This window comes from Ranitomeya variabilis, chromosome 1 (assembly GCF_051348905.1).
Source record: "Ranitomeya variabilis isolate aRanVar5 chromosome 1, aRanVar5.hap1, whole genome shotgun sequence".
NCBI classification, from domain to species: domain Eukaryota; kingdom Metazoa; phylum Chordata; class Amphibia; order Anura; family Dendrobatidae; genus Ranitomeya; species Ranitomeya variabilis.
In genome coordinates, this window is record NC_135232.1 from 526,320,590 (window position 1) to 526,334,279 (window position 13,690).

At 42.8% G+C, this 13,690-nt stretch overlaps 1 protein-coding gene across 4 annotated transcripts in view; it reads left to right on the forward strand.

The window, feature by feature from the left end:
- The window catches only part of PALM (paralemmin), a 383,754-nt gene that overhangs the window by 151,711 nt on the left and 218,353 nt on the right, over window positions 1-13,690 (forward strand). For 2 of the 4 annotated variants that reach the window (XM_077254364.1, XM_077254381.1), the window contains exon 1: window positions 10,430-10,532. The exons of the other annotated variants lie outside the window; for them this stretch is intronic. The gene's annotated coding sequence lies outside the window, so the exon portion shown is untranslated. Of the gene's footprint in view, window positions 1-10,429; window positions 10,533-13,690 lie in introns of those variants that run through there. 4 annotated transcript variants of the gene reach the window in all.

The following is a 13,690-nucleotide window of genomic DNA, read 5'->3' on the forward strand; positions in this document are numbered from 1 at the left end:
CTAAAAGACTCTCAAGTACATCTTCATGTGGATGATAGTGTTCGCCCAGTGGCCCAGTCACATAGGCGCATTCCATTTCACCTGAGAAGGAAAGTAGAAAAAGAACTCCAATTCCTCATGGACGAGGACGTTATCGAAACCGTTACTGGGCCCACTCCCTGGGTCTCACCACTGGTGGTAGTTCCTAAACCAAAGGCTCCTGACCAGGTGAGATTGTGTGTTGACATGCGCCTACCCAACACTGCCATTCAGAGAGAAAGACATATCTCACCCACAATTGATGACATCATTCATGTGTTAAATGGAGCGACCGTCTTTTCAAAACTCGATCTCAATAAGGGCTATCACCAGTTAGAGCTGAGTCCAGAATCCAGATATTTGACAACATTTTCCACACATGTGGGCCTCAGAAGATATAAAAGATTGACTTTTGGGGTCTGCTCTGCAGCGGAAATTTTTCAGTATGCAATAAGGGGCGTTATTCAGAACATTCCAAATGCCTTTAATTACAGTGATGACATACTGGTGTTTGGCAAAACTCAAGCTGAACACAATCGTGCTCTATATGCCATCTTTGAATGCCTCCTCTCTGCTGGACTCACCTTAAACAAGGAAAAATGTGAATTTGATAAAAATTCATTAGAGTTTTACGGTCATATTTTTTCGGCAAAAGGGGTACAACCTGATCCCAAGAAAGTGGAATCCATTAAATCAGCCTCAATTCCACAAGATGCCAGTGAAGTACGCTCGTTTCTTGGAATGGCCAGTTATTGTGCTAGATACATTCCAAACTTCTCAACAATTAACAGTCCATTAAGGGAACTTACAAAACAGAGTTGTGTTTTTCAATGGTCTCCAGACTGTCAAAATGCATTTGAAACAATTAAAACTGAACTTTGCTCAACAACCACAATGGCCTATTTTGATCCAGCTCTCCAAACTGAGCTAATTGTGGACGCCAGTCCCGTGGGGCTGGGTGCCATCTTAGCACAATATAAAGATAACAATCAAAATCCTCAGATTACTTCTTATGCAAGTAAAAGCTTAACAAGCACGGAACGGAAATATTCACAACCTGAAAAAGAAAGCTTGGCAGTTGTCTGGGGATGCGAACATTTTCACTTATTTCTGTATGGAGCTCCCTTCACTGTTGTCACAGATCATCAAGCACTCCTTACGATCTTTGGAAATCCCAGAGCTAAAATGCCTGCACGCATAGAACGGTGGGGTCTACGTCTACAGGACTACAACTACAAAATTGTCCACAAGCCTGGAAAATTCAGCAATCCCGCTGACTATCTGTCAAGACATCCGATGACTGATGATCTACCTGAGCATTCCGCCATTGAAGAATACATATGCTTCATTACAGCCCATGCAGTACCAAAAGCTCTTTCCATTGATCACTTTGTGAACGCCACAACAAGTGACAAGACACTACGTGCTTTAATACAAATCATCCGAAATCGAAGGTGGCATGAAATTCAAAGAGAAAAATTTCCCGATCCTGAGATTGATCTGACAGAATTAAAACTATTCTCAAGTGTACGGTATGAACTATCTGTCACTGAGGAATGCCTCATCCTTCGAGGTACCAAATTGGTTGTACCTAAGACTCTGCGCAGCTTAGTAATACAGATAGCGCATGAAGGTCATCTGGGAATTGTTGGCACAAAGAAAGTACTCAGAGAAAAAGTGTGGTTCCCAAACATGGATCAATTGGTGGAAGAGAAGGTTAAACACTGTTCCACCTGCCAAGTTATCACTCCATCATCACAGCTGGAGCCTTTACAAATGTCACCTCTACCCACTGCTGTCTGGGAGGAGGTGGCAGTCGATATATATGGACCGTTACCAAATGGCCAATACATTCTAGTAACAATTGACGAATATTCCAGATACCCTGTCATTTCTTTTATCTCTTCAACATCTGCTACTAGTGTGATACCAGAACTGGATAACATATTTTCAGCATATGGCATTCCAAGAGTGGTCAAAACGGACAATGGACCTCCATTCAATGGACACGTGTTCACACAATTTGCTGAATACTTGGGGTTCAGTCACAGAAAAATCACACCGTGCTGGCCGCAAGCAAATGGAATAGTCGAACGCTTCATGCGCACCATGGGGAAATGAATCAAGGCAGCTAGCCTGGAGCACACCCCACTGAAACAGTCATTGTACAAATTCATGCGCAATTACCGCAATACGCCACATTCTACTACCAATGCTGCTCCAGCGCATCTAATGTTTGGCAGAACTCTGCATATACGAATCCCTGACATAGTCAGTCGTCCTGTACCAAGTGACTCCTCTGTGCGCTTAGCAGACTCTTCCAACAAACAAACCATGAAACACTATGCAGACAGAAGGCGAAGGGCACAGCCAAATGCTATCAAAAGAGGTGACGTCGTTGTGGTGCGTCAGAGACCAACCAACAAGACTTCAGCTACATATTGTCCCGCAAAATATAACGTTATTGACAAGAAAGGCAGCATGGTCACGGCTGAGAGGGATGGACACTCCATAACTCGAAACTCTTCACATTTCAAAATTATTCCTCAAAATAATGACAATGGACATTCTCTGGGGGAAGATTCGGCACTCAACAGTGGAGAGAATCACCAGGAGGCAACAAGTTCTTCATTAATGGACACCATCGCTGAGCCCAGACGTTATCCATCAAGAGAGAGAAGGGCTCCATCCAGACTTATTGAAGAAGCGTGACTTCTTTTCTTTAACAGGGCAAAATGGACATACGTTTTCTTGGACATTTTTCTTGTTGCATCATTAGTTCATGTTATTTTATTTTAGTTTTATTCGTTTAAAAAAAAAAAAAAAAAAGGGGGATGTTGTAATATGCATTAATTAAATCTTGTACCTTGTCCCTTTAAGAAAGATGAGATGTAGAGAATTGTGGGTAGTTACAGAGAGGAGGGGGAGAAGTTACTTTCACTTTGTCATGCATGCAGAGACAAGCTTATGCAACGTGCTAAAGAGAAATAAAGATAATGAAGATTTACTAGTGTGGATTACTTACAAAGTGTGGACACTACAGGGACCTGCGGCGAGGAGGGAGGTAGGAGACCCTAAGAGCAACGCGATCACATTGCGTTGCTGCGGGGGTCTCAGGGAAGCCCGCAGGGAGCCCCCTCCCTGCGCGATGCTTCCCTATACCGCCGGTACACCACGATCATGTTTGATCGCGGTGTGCCGGGGGTTAATGTGCCGGGGGCGGTCCGTGACCGCCCTGGCACATAGTGCCGGATGTCAGCTGCGATATGCAGCTGACACCCGGCCGCGATCGGCCGCGCTCCCCCCATGAGCGCGGCCGATCGCGTATGACGTACTATCCCGTCGGTGGTCATACGGGCCCACCCCACCTCGACGGGATAGTACGTCAGATGTCAGAAAGGGGTTAATGACCTTGTAGGGGGCATACAGAGTAGAATTTCAATATTTGCAGATGACACTAAACTCTGCAGGGTAATCAATACAGAGGAGAACAATTTTATATTACAGGATGATTTATGTAAACTAGAAGCTTGGGCTGATAAATGGCAAATGAGCTTTAATGGGGATAAATGTAAGGTCATGCACTTGGGTGGAAGTAATAAGATGTATAACTATGTGCTTAATTCTAAAACTCTGGGCAAAACTGTCAATGAAAAATACCTGGGAGTATGGGTGGATGACAAACTCACATTTAGTGGCCAGTGTCAGGCAGCTGCTACAAAGGCAAATAAAATAATGGGAGGCATTAAAAGAGGCATAGATGCTCATGAGGAGAACATAATTTTACCTCTTTACAAGTCACTAGTGCGACCACACTTAGAATACTGTGCACAGTTCTGGTCTCCGGTGTATAAGAAAGACATAGCTGAACTAGTGCGGGTGCAGAGAAGAGCGACCAAGGTTATTAGAGGACTGGGGGTCTGCAATACCAAGATAGGTTATTACACTTGGGGCTATTTAGTTTGGAAAAACGAAGGCTAAGGGGTGATCTTATGGTAATGTATAAATATATGAGGGGACAGTACAAAGACTTTTCTGATGATCTTTTTAATCATAGACCTGAGACAGGGACAAGGGGGCATCCTCTACGTCTGGAGGAAAGAAGGTTTAAGCATAATAACAGACGCGGATTCTTTACTGTAAGAGCAGTGAGACTATGGAACTCTCTGCCGTATGATGTTGTAATGAGGGATTCATTACTAAAATTTAAGAGGGGACTGGATACCTTTCTTGAAAAGTATAATGTTACAGGGTATATACACTAGATTCCTTGATAGGGCGTTGATCCAGGGAACTAGTCTGATTGCCGTATGTGGAGTCGGGAAGGAATTTTTTTCCCCAATGTGGAGCTTACTCTTTGCCACATGGGTTTTTTTTTGCCTTCCTCTGGATCAACATGTTAGGGCATGTTAGGATAGGCTATGGGTTGAACTAGATGGACTTAAAGTCTTCCTTCAACCTTAATAACCATGTTACTATATCTAGCGTGTGATTTATAAATACTGTGTTCAGTGCTTTCTTAAACCCTTAACCCCCAAGGGTGGTTTGCACGTTAATGAAAGGGCCAATTTTTACAATTCTGACCACTGTCCATTTATGAGGTTATAACTCTGGAACGCTTCTACGGATCTCGATGATTCTGACTTTCTTTTCTCGTGACATATTGTACTTCATGATAGTGGTAACATTTCCTCATTAGTGCACAAGAGAAAAATAACACGGCACCGCTAACCCTGCAAATAACTATAGCCCCAACTGTGTGCTGCTGCTGTGCCAAAACTGCCTGCACAGACTCTCGGGTGCACTTCATCCAATAGTAAACAAATATGCAAAAGAGAAAAAATATGATGGTGCACTCACCGGTCCTGTGATAAACAATCCTTTATTACGGCATGTGCAGGGAAATACAAGGGAGAACGAGGACAAGAAGGACGACGGCCGTTTCGCGCAACAGCGCTTCCACGGGTTCTAATGGCGAGAGGAAGTGGGAAGGCACCCTTAAGCTGCCAGTGTCAAAGTGGCCGCCCAACACCTGACGTCATCTTGATACGATAACCCACCTACCAAAGTATAACTTAACAACATGTGAATAAATAAAATAATAAAATGTCATAAACTTAGAGCACAAAAAACAAGGGTATCCCCGTCCAATTCTTGATACAGCGCTACAGAGAGCTGTTAGTAATAGTGGGATTACCTCTCCTATTCTGAAAAAGAAAGGGGAGAGCAATAATTTTGTTTTTTCATTTAAGTTTGGCCCTATGGACAGTTATATCAGGTCCATCATTAGAAAAAAATGGTACATTTTGGGCAAGGATGCGGACCTATCACAAATGGTTGAGAACGGTCCCCTGTTCGCATCTCGCCGCATTAGAAATGTGAAGGACTTATTAGTCCATAACTGTTTTGTGAGTGAGCAGGATAACTGGTTAGAAAAGGCAGCCTTAAAAGGTAATTATAAATGCAGCCATTGTAATTTTTGTTCCTTCCATATGACTGGTAATAAGTTACAATTAGGTGCTATCTCCCATCAGGTACGACAATTTATTTCTTGTAGGACGACACATGTCGTTTATGCCATTATATGCCCATGTGTTTTTTTCTATATTGGGAAAACCATTCGCCCGTTATCTGTAAAAGTTAGAGAGCATTTCAACTCGATTCGGACAGGAAAGGGTGCTCCACGGCTAATCAAGCATGTTAGACAGGTCCATGCGGGCAACACGGATGTGTTGCGGTTCGCAGGCCTAGATCAGGTCAGCTTACCTCAACGGGGCGGGGACCTTCATAGATTGCTTCTGAGGAGAGAAGGAAAATGGATCCTGCGTACAGAGGCAATGGGCCCATTGGGCTTAAACGAAAGAATTGATATGGCAGTCTTTTTGTGATTGTTCTCTTGTAATTTTTCTTCTCTTGTATTATTACTTTGTTGCAAAAGAATCTATTTTGTAACTTCTTTTAATAATTATTCATCATTTATTGTTGTTCTTAGGTTTTTTGTGCTCTAAGTTTATGACATTTTATTGTTTTATTTATTCACATGTTGTTAAGTAATACTTTGGTAGGTGGGTTATCGTATCAAGATGACGTCAGGTGTTGGGCGGCCACTTTGACACTGGCAGCTTAAGGGTGCCTTCCCACTTCCTCTCGCCATTAGAACCCGTGGAAGCGCTGTTGCGCGAAACGGCCGTCGTCCTTCTTGTCCTCGTTCTCCCTTGTATTTCCCTGCACATGCCGTAATAAAGGATTGTTTATCACAGGACCGGTGAGTGCACCATCATATTTTTTCTCTTTTGCATATTTGTTTACTATTGGATGAAGTGCACCCGAGAGTCTGTGCAGGCAGTTTTGGCACAGCAGCAGCAGCAGCACACAGTTGGGGCTATAGTTATTTGCAGGGTTAGCAGTGCCGTGTTATTTTTCTCTTGTGCACTATTTATGGACTTTTTTTCACACTGAGCACGCTACCCGGTTCATTTTGTCCCAGAAGTTGAATAGCTTGCTTAAGAGGTGATTAATCACCAGCTGCTTGCTTCGGTCATGGAGCTGAATGCCCTGCCTTTATCTGACAGCTTACTAGCAGGACGGGAGAACGTGGAGTCGTATTTCTCAGAATGCGAACCCCATGACGATATTTTTTTTTGGAGCACGAAAACATTGGAACATAAATTGTTTACCATCACTGAGAGGGAAGTTAATTTATTTTGGACCAACAATTCTTTAAAGTCGTATATGGACTGTGGCAGAGTGCCCCGTGGTCTCCGTGTATGGAAAGAAATGTCTCAATTCAAAGATAATCCCAAATTTTTTAAAGAATGGGAAAAAAAATTATTGAGATGTTCGCAAGATTTGTTGGCCCTTGTTTTTCAACAAAATGTCAAAAATTATGAAGTTACCAAGATGGATTTAGCTAAAACCAAAGACGAACTTAAAACCAGACTATCAGAGACTCAGTGGTCTGCTTTTGAGAAGAGATTGGACAGCAGATTGGTCAATTTGCAATCAGAAATAAAACAGCGCAAGAGGGATAAATTTATCCGTGACAAAAGCGACTTTGAGTCTGGTAAAATATTTTCTTGGAACAAATTTAATTATTCACAAGGGAACCGCAGATATGTTAGAAGAAAACAAAAGAATAAGATTTTTTTTTAGAAAAAACAAAAGAGACTATCTCACCACAGACTCCGATTCTAGTGGGAATGATGACATCCTAGGGGCAACAGGTTTTTCTGCAACTCCTGATCGGTCCTCATCATCTTTATCAGCTGTCCCTTTAGACACAGAACGCGCCGGGGCGGCAGAAGGAATAAGACAAGGAATTCAACACAAGAGAAAACATGTCTCATGGCGACCATCAACCCAACAGTGACGACAACTGGTTCAGTCATCAACCTTACGGATCACGTCCTTAGTACAGCCCATTATTCTGTTCTATCAAAAGGCCTTAATTACTGCCTACCTGAAAATTTTGACTTGGTGGATTTTAAAATAGATCTATACAGAGCAGTGAGGAAAATCCATCTTTTTAAATATTTTGCAACAAATAAAAAGACTTCACAGACACGTTGTTCGGCTGATATTCCGTGCGCAGTGGGCCCTTTGGGTTTCTCTGCAGGCAAGGATTCGGCTGATACCATTAACGAGGATGCTCGTTTATTATTAAGCCTCACTGATTCTATCCCATCTTCTGCCAATACTGAGATTTCTTCGAGTACAGTTTTTGGGGCAGGGGTGAAGTCCACCTTTATGCCTCCAGTTCCCCCTGGTAGTCTTATTGATATTTTTGAGTCCCAAATTAATAAAGACATGGAAGCATTGATTTATGATAAATTTCCTCCTAACTTAACATACAGTGAACAGTCTTGCACTCAAAGAAATAAAAAGTTGGTCAAATGTTAATTATACGAGTGGCAGATAAGGGGGGCAACACGGTGCTCTTGAGAAAAGAATGCTATGTAGCAGAAGCCCTTAGACAATTGACAGATAAAAATACCTATATGGAATTAAAAAGCGATCCTACCCAAAAAATTAACAATAATTTGCGTTCCTTTTTAAGAAATTACACAGAAATGGGTGTGTTATCAGTGAAACAAGCAGAGAAACTTTTCCCTGAGCTTCCGTTAAAACCTTTTTTGAATCATATACCTAAGCTGCACAAGTCTTTAAATTGTCCTCCAGGTCGCCCCATCGTGTCGGGGATAGGCTCTGTCACGGAGTCGTTGTCCCGTTATCTAGATTGGCTACTGCGACCATTGTTACATGATGTCCCATCCTGTGTAAAGGATGCAAAAGATTTCTTGCGTATATTGAAGGGTTTTGAGTGACAGGAGAGTTTTCATTTAACCTCCATCGATATAGAAAGCTTGTATACTAGGATCCCGCAAGACATGGGGGTGGAAGCTATATGAGGCATCTTGGTTAATACACCCACAGATATGAATACCATCAATTTTATTTGCGAGGGTCTGTCTTTTGTACTAAAAAATACTGCATTTAAATTTGATAAAACCTGGTATACACAATTGGAGGGGACCGCGATGGGGACGCCAGTGGCTTGTACTTTAGCCAATCTCTTTTTAGCAGTCTTCGAAGAAAGATTCATTTATTCATCAAGTAACCCTTTTCTCAAGCATTTAAAGCTCTATTTGAGGTACGTGGACGACATTTTCGTGGTGTGGGATGGTTCCCAGGAGGCCTTCACACAGTTTGTGCAGTTCTTGGGCCATTCCAACACCATGAACATGAAATTCACGTCGTGTTTTGGGGGTGATACGTTAGAGTTTTTGGATATCAAACTAATGGTGCAGGAAGGGGTAATTCACACTGAAGTTTTTCGCAAACCGTCAGCGTCTAATGCGCTTCTGCATTTTAATAGTGCCCATCCCTTTTATACAAAACAATCTCTCCCGTTCAGTCAATTTTTGAGGGTTAGGAGAATTAATAGTAAAACTAGTGGATTCATAAAACAGTCACAAGAACTGTATAAAAGATTTGAGGAACGAGGGTATCCCCGTCCAATTCTTGATACAGCGCTACAGAGAGCTGTTAGTAATTGTGGGATTACCTCTCCTATTGTGAAAAAGAAAGGGGAGAGCAATAATTTTGTTTTTTCATTTAAGTTTGGCCCTATGGACAGTTATATCAGGTCCATCATTAGAAATAATTGGTACATTTTGGGCAAGGATGCGGACCTATCACAAATTGTTGAGAACGGTCCCCTGTTCGCATCTCACCGCAGTAGAAATGTGAAGGACTTATTAGTCCATAACTGTTTTGTGAGTGAGCAGGATAACTGGTTAGAAAAGGCAGTCTTAAAAGGTAATTATAAATGCAGCCATTGTAATTTTTGTTCCTTCCATATGACTGGTAATAAGTTACAATTAGGTGCTATCTCCCATCAGGTACGACAATTTATTTCTTGTAGGACGACACATGTAGTTTATGCCATTATATGCCCATGTGGTTTTTTCTATATTGGGAAAACCATTCGCCCATTATTTGTAAGAGTTAGGGTATGTGTCCACGATCAGGATGGCCTGCGGTATCGTCGGAGCAGCAAACCCGCTCGGCGCTAAGCCCCGCCCCCTTCTGGGACGCGATGATGCCGGATGTGTTCATTGCACACATCCGGCCTCATCGCACCCCTCGCATAGGGCCCTGTGTTATTCCTTGCAGCGGCGCCGCAAGGAACACGGACATTCTGCGATCTTAAAAGACGCGCAGCATGTCCGGAGTTGCAGGGCCGACGGATGCGAGTTTCCACGCATAGTAGACCCGGGATTTCATAAAATCCCCTTCACTATGCTGGAACATCTGTACGCTGCGTGTTTGACGCTGCGGCCCCACGCAGCGTCAAACACGCTGCTTTTCCTGAACGTGGACACGTACCCTTAGAGAGCATTTCAACTCGATTCGGACAGGAAAGGATGCTCCAGGCTAATCAAGCATGTTAGACAGGTCCATGCAGGCAACACGGATGTGTTGCGGTTCGCAGGCCTAGAGCAGGTCAGCTTACCTCAACGGGGCGGGGACCTTCATAGATTGCTTCTGAGGAGAGAAGGAAAATGGATCCTGCGTACAGAGGCAATGGGCCCATTGGGCTTAAACGAAAGAATTGATATGGCAGTCTTTTTGTGATTGTTCTCTTGTAAATTTTCTTCTCTTGTATTATTACTTTGTTGCAAAAGAATCTTTTTTGTAACTTCTTTTAATAATTATTCATCATTTATTGTTGTTCTTAGTTTTTTTGTGCTCTAAGTTTATGACATTTTATTGTTTTATTTATTCACATGTTGTTAAGTTATACTTTGGTAGGTGGGTTATCGTATCAAGATGACGTCAGGTGTTGGGTGGCCCCTTTGACACTGGCAGCTTAAGGGTGCCTTCCCACTTCCTCTCGCCATTAGGACCCGTGGAAGCGCAGCTGCGTGAAACGGCCGTCGTCCTTCTTGTCCTCGTTCGCCCTTGTATTTCCCTGCACATGCCGTAATAAAGGATTGTTTATCACAGGACCGGTGAGTGCACCATATTTTTTCTCTTTTGCATATTTCCTCATTATTACTTGCGTTTATTTGTGAATAAAACTTAAATTTGGCGAAAATTTGGAACATTTCGCAATTTTCCAACTTTGAATTTTCATGCCCTTAAATCACAGAGATATGTCACACAAAATACTTAATAAGTAAGATTTCACACAAGTCTACTTTACATCAGCACAATTTTGTAACGAACATTCTTTTCTGTTAGGGAGTTATAAGGGTTAAAAGTTGACCATCAATTTTTACAACACCATTTTTTTTTAGGAACCAAATCACATTTGAAGTCACTTTGAGGGATCTATATGATAGAAAATACCCCAAAATGACACCATTCTAAAAACTGCACCCCTCAAGGTGCTCAAAACCACATTAAATAAGTTTATTAACTCTTCAGGTGCTTCACAGGATTTTTTGAAATGTTTAAAAAAAGATACAGGAAAGATATGTATCTTGGTACCGTGTTAGGCAGTAGATAGAAAAATATTTAGAATTGAGAGACCTCAGTGGTTGACACCTTTTAATGCCTAACTGAAAAGAATGTAACAAATTGCAAGCTTTTGAGACTGTGTGGTCTCGAAAGCTTGCAATTTGTTACCATCTTTTCAGTTAGCCATTAAAAGGTATCAACCACTGAGGACTCTCAATTCTAAATATTTTTCTAAAAAAAAATGAACATTTAACTTTTTTCACAAAACATTTACTTCAGATCCAATTTGTTTTATTTTACCAAGGGTAACAGGAGAAATTGGCCCCCAAAAGTTGTTGTGCAATTTGTCCTAAGTACTCTGATACCCCATATGTGGGTGGGGGACCACTGTTTGGGCGCATGGCAGAGCTCGGAAGTGAAGGAGCGCCGTTTGACTTTTCAATGCAAAATTGACTGGAATTGAGATAGGACGCCATGTCGCGTTTGGAGAGCCCTTGACTTACCGTACAGTAGAAACCCCCCACAATTGATAGCATATTGGAAATTAGACCCCCCCCAAGGAACTTATCTAGATGTGTTTTGAGAACTTTGAACCCCCAAGTGTTTCACTACAGTATATAACGCAGAGCCGTGAAAATAAAAAATCTTTTTTTTCCACAAAAATTATTTTTTAGCCAACAGTTTTGTATTTCCCCAGAGGTAACAGGAGAAATTGGACCCAAACTTTGTTGTCCAATTTGTCCTGAGTACGCTGATACCCCATAAGTGGGGGGAAACCACTGATTGGGTGCATGGCAGAGATCGGAAGGGAAGGAGTGCCCTTTAGAATGCAGACTTAGATGGAATGGTCTGCGGGCGTCACGTTGCGTTTGCAGAGCCCCTGATGTACCTTAAAAGTAGAAACCAACCCCCCACAAGTGACCCCATATTGGAAACTAAACCCCCCAAGGAACTTATCTAGATGTGTTGTGAGAACTTTGGACCCCCAAGTGTTTCACTACAGTTTATAAAGCAGAGCCGCGAAAATAAAAAATCTTTTTTTCCCCCACAAAAATGATTTTTTAGCCCCCAAATTTTTATTTTCCCAAGGGTAACAAGAGAAATTGGACCCCAAAAGTTTTTGTCCAATTTGTCCTGACTATGCTGATACCCTATATGTTGGGATAAACCCCTGTTTGGGCGCATGGCAGAGCTCGGAAGGAAAGGAGCACTGTTTTACTTTTTCATAGCAGATTTAGCTGGAATTGAGATCGGACGCCATGTCACGTTTGCAGACCCCCTGATGTGCCTAAACAGGGGAAACCTCCCAATTCTAACTCCAACCCTAACCCGAATATACCCCTAACCCTAATCCCAACCCTAACCATAACCCTAACCACACCCCTAACCCGAACATGCCCCTATCCCTAATCCCAACCCTAACCACACCCCTAACTCCAACACACCCTTAACCCCAACACACCCCTAACCCTAATCCCAACCCTAACCACACCCCTAACTCCAACACACCCCTAACCCTAATCCCAACCATAACCCTAACCACACCCCTAACCCTGACACACCCCTAACCTTAATCCTAACCGTAAATGTAATCCAAACCCTAGCCATAACTTTAGCCCCTACCCTAACCCTAACTTTAGCCCCAACCCTAACTTTAGCCCTAACCCTAATGGGAAAACAGAAAAAAATACATTTTTTTTTATTTTATTTTTTTTCCCTAAGGCGGTGATAAAGTTGGGTTTGATTTACTATTTATATCGGGTTTATATATTTGGCAGCTGTCACACACTAAAAGACGCTATTATTTTTATTGGTACCATTTTCGGGCACGTGACATTTTTTTATTTCTTTTTATTCCGATTTTTGTGAGACAGAATGAGCAAAAACCAGCAATTCATAAATTTCTTTTGGGAGGGCGTTTATACCGTTCCGCATTTGGTAAAATTGGTAAAGCAGTTTTATTCTTCAGGTCAGTACTAGTGTTGAGCATTCCGATGCTGCAAGTATCGGGTATCGGCCGATACTTGCTGTATCGGAATTCCGATACCGGGATTCCGATACTCTTGTGGTATCGGGTATCGGGTATCGGAACAACATTTTATTTTAATTCTCTCTTTTACACATTTTAACATTGTTAAAATGTGTAAAATAGAGAATTAAAATAAAAAATATCGCTATACTCACCTCTCCGACGCAGCCGGGACCTCAGCGCAGGAACCGGCAGCGTTGTTTGTTTAAAATTCCCGCTTTTACATGGTTACGCGAACTCCCGGCTTGTGATTGGTCAGGGCGCCCATGTTGCCGGGCCGCGGACCAATCACAGCAAGCCGTGACGAAAATACGTCACGGCTTGCTGTGATTGGTCCGCGTCCCGGCAACATGGCCGCCATTAACCAATCACAAGCCGTGACGTCACGGGAGGCTGGACTTGCGCGCTTTTGAAAAAGCGCGCGTGTCCAGCCTCCAGTGACGTCCCGGCTTATGATTGGTTGCGCCGCGATCAACCAATCACAAGCCGGGAGGCTGGACACGCGCGCAATTTTAAAATGCGCGCTTGTCCTGCCTCCCGTGACGTCACGGCTTGTGATTGGTTAATGGCGGCCATGTTGCCGGGCCGCGGACCAATCACAGCAAGCCGTGACGTATTTTCGTCACGGCTTGCTGTGATTGGTCCGCGTCCCGGCAACATGGCGCCGTGACCAATCAT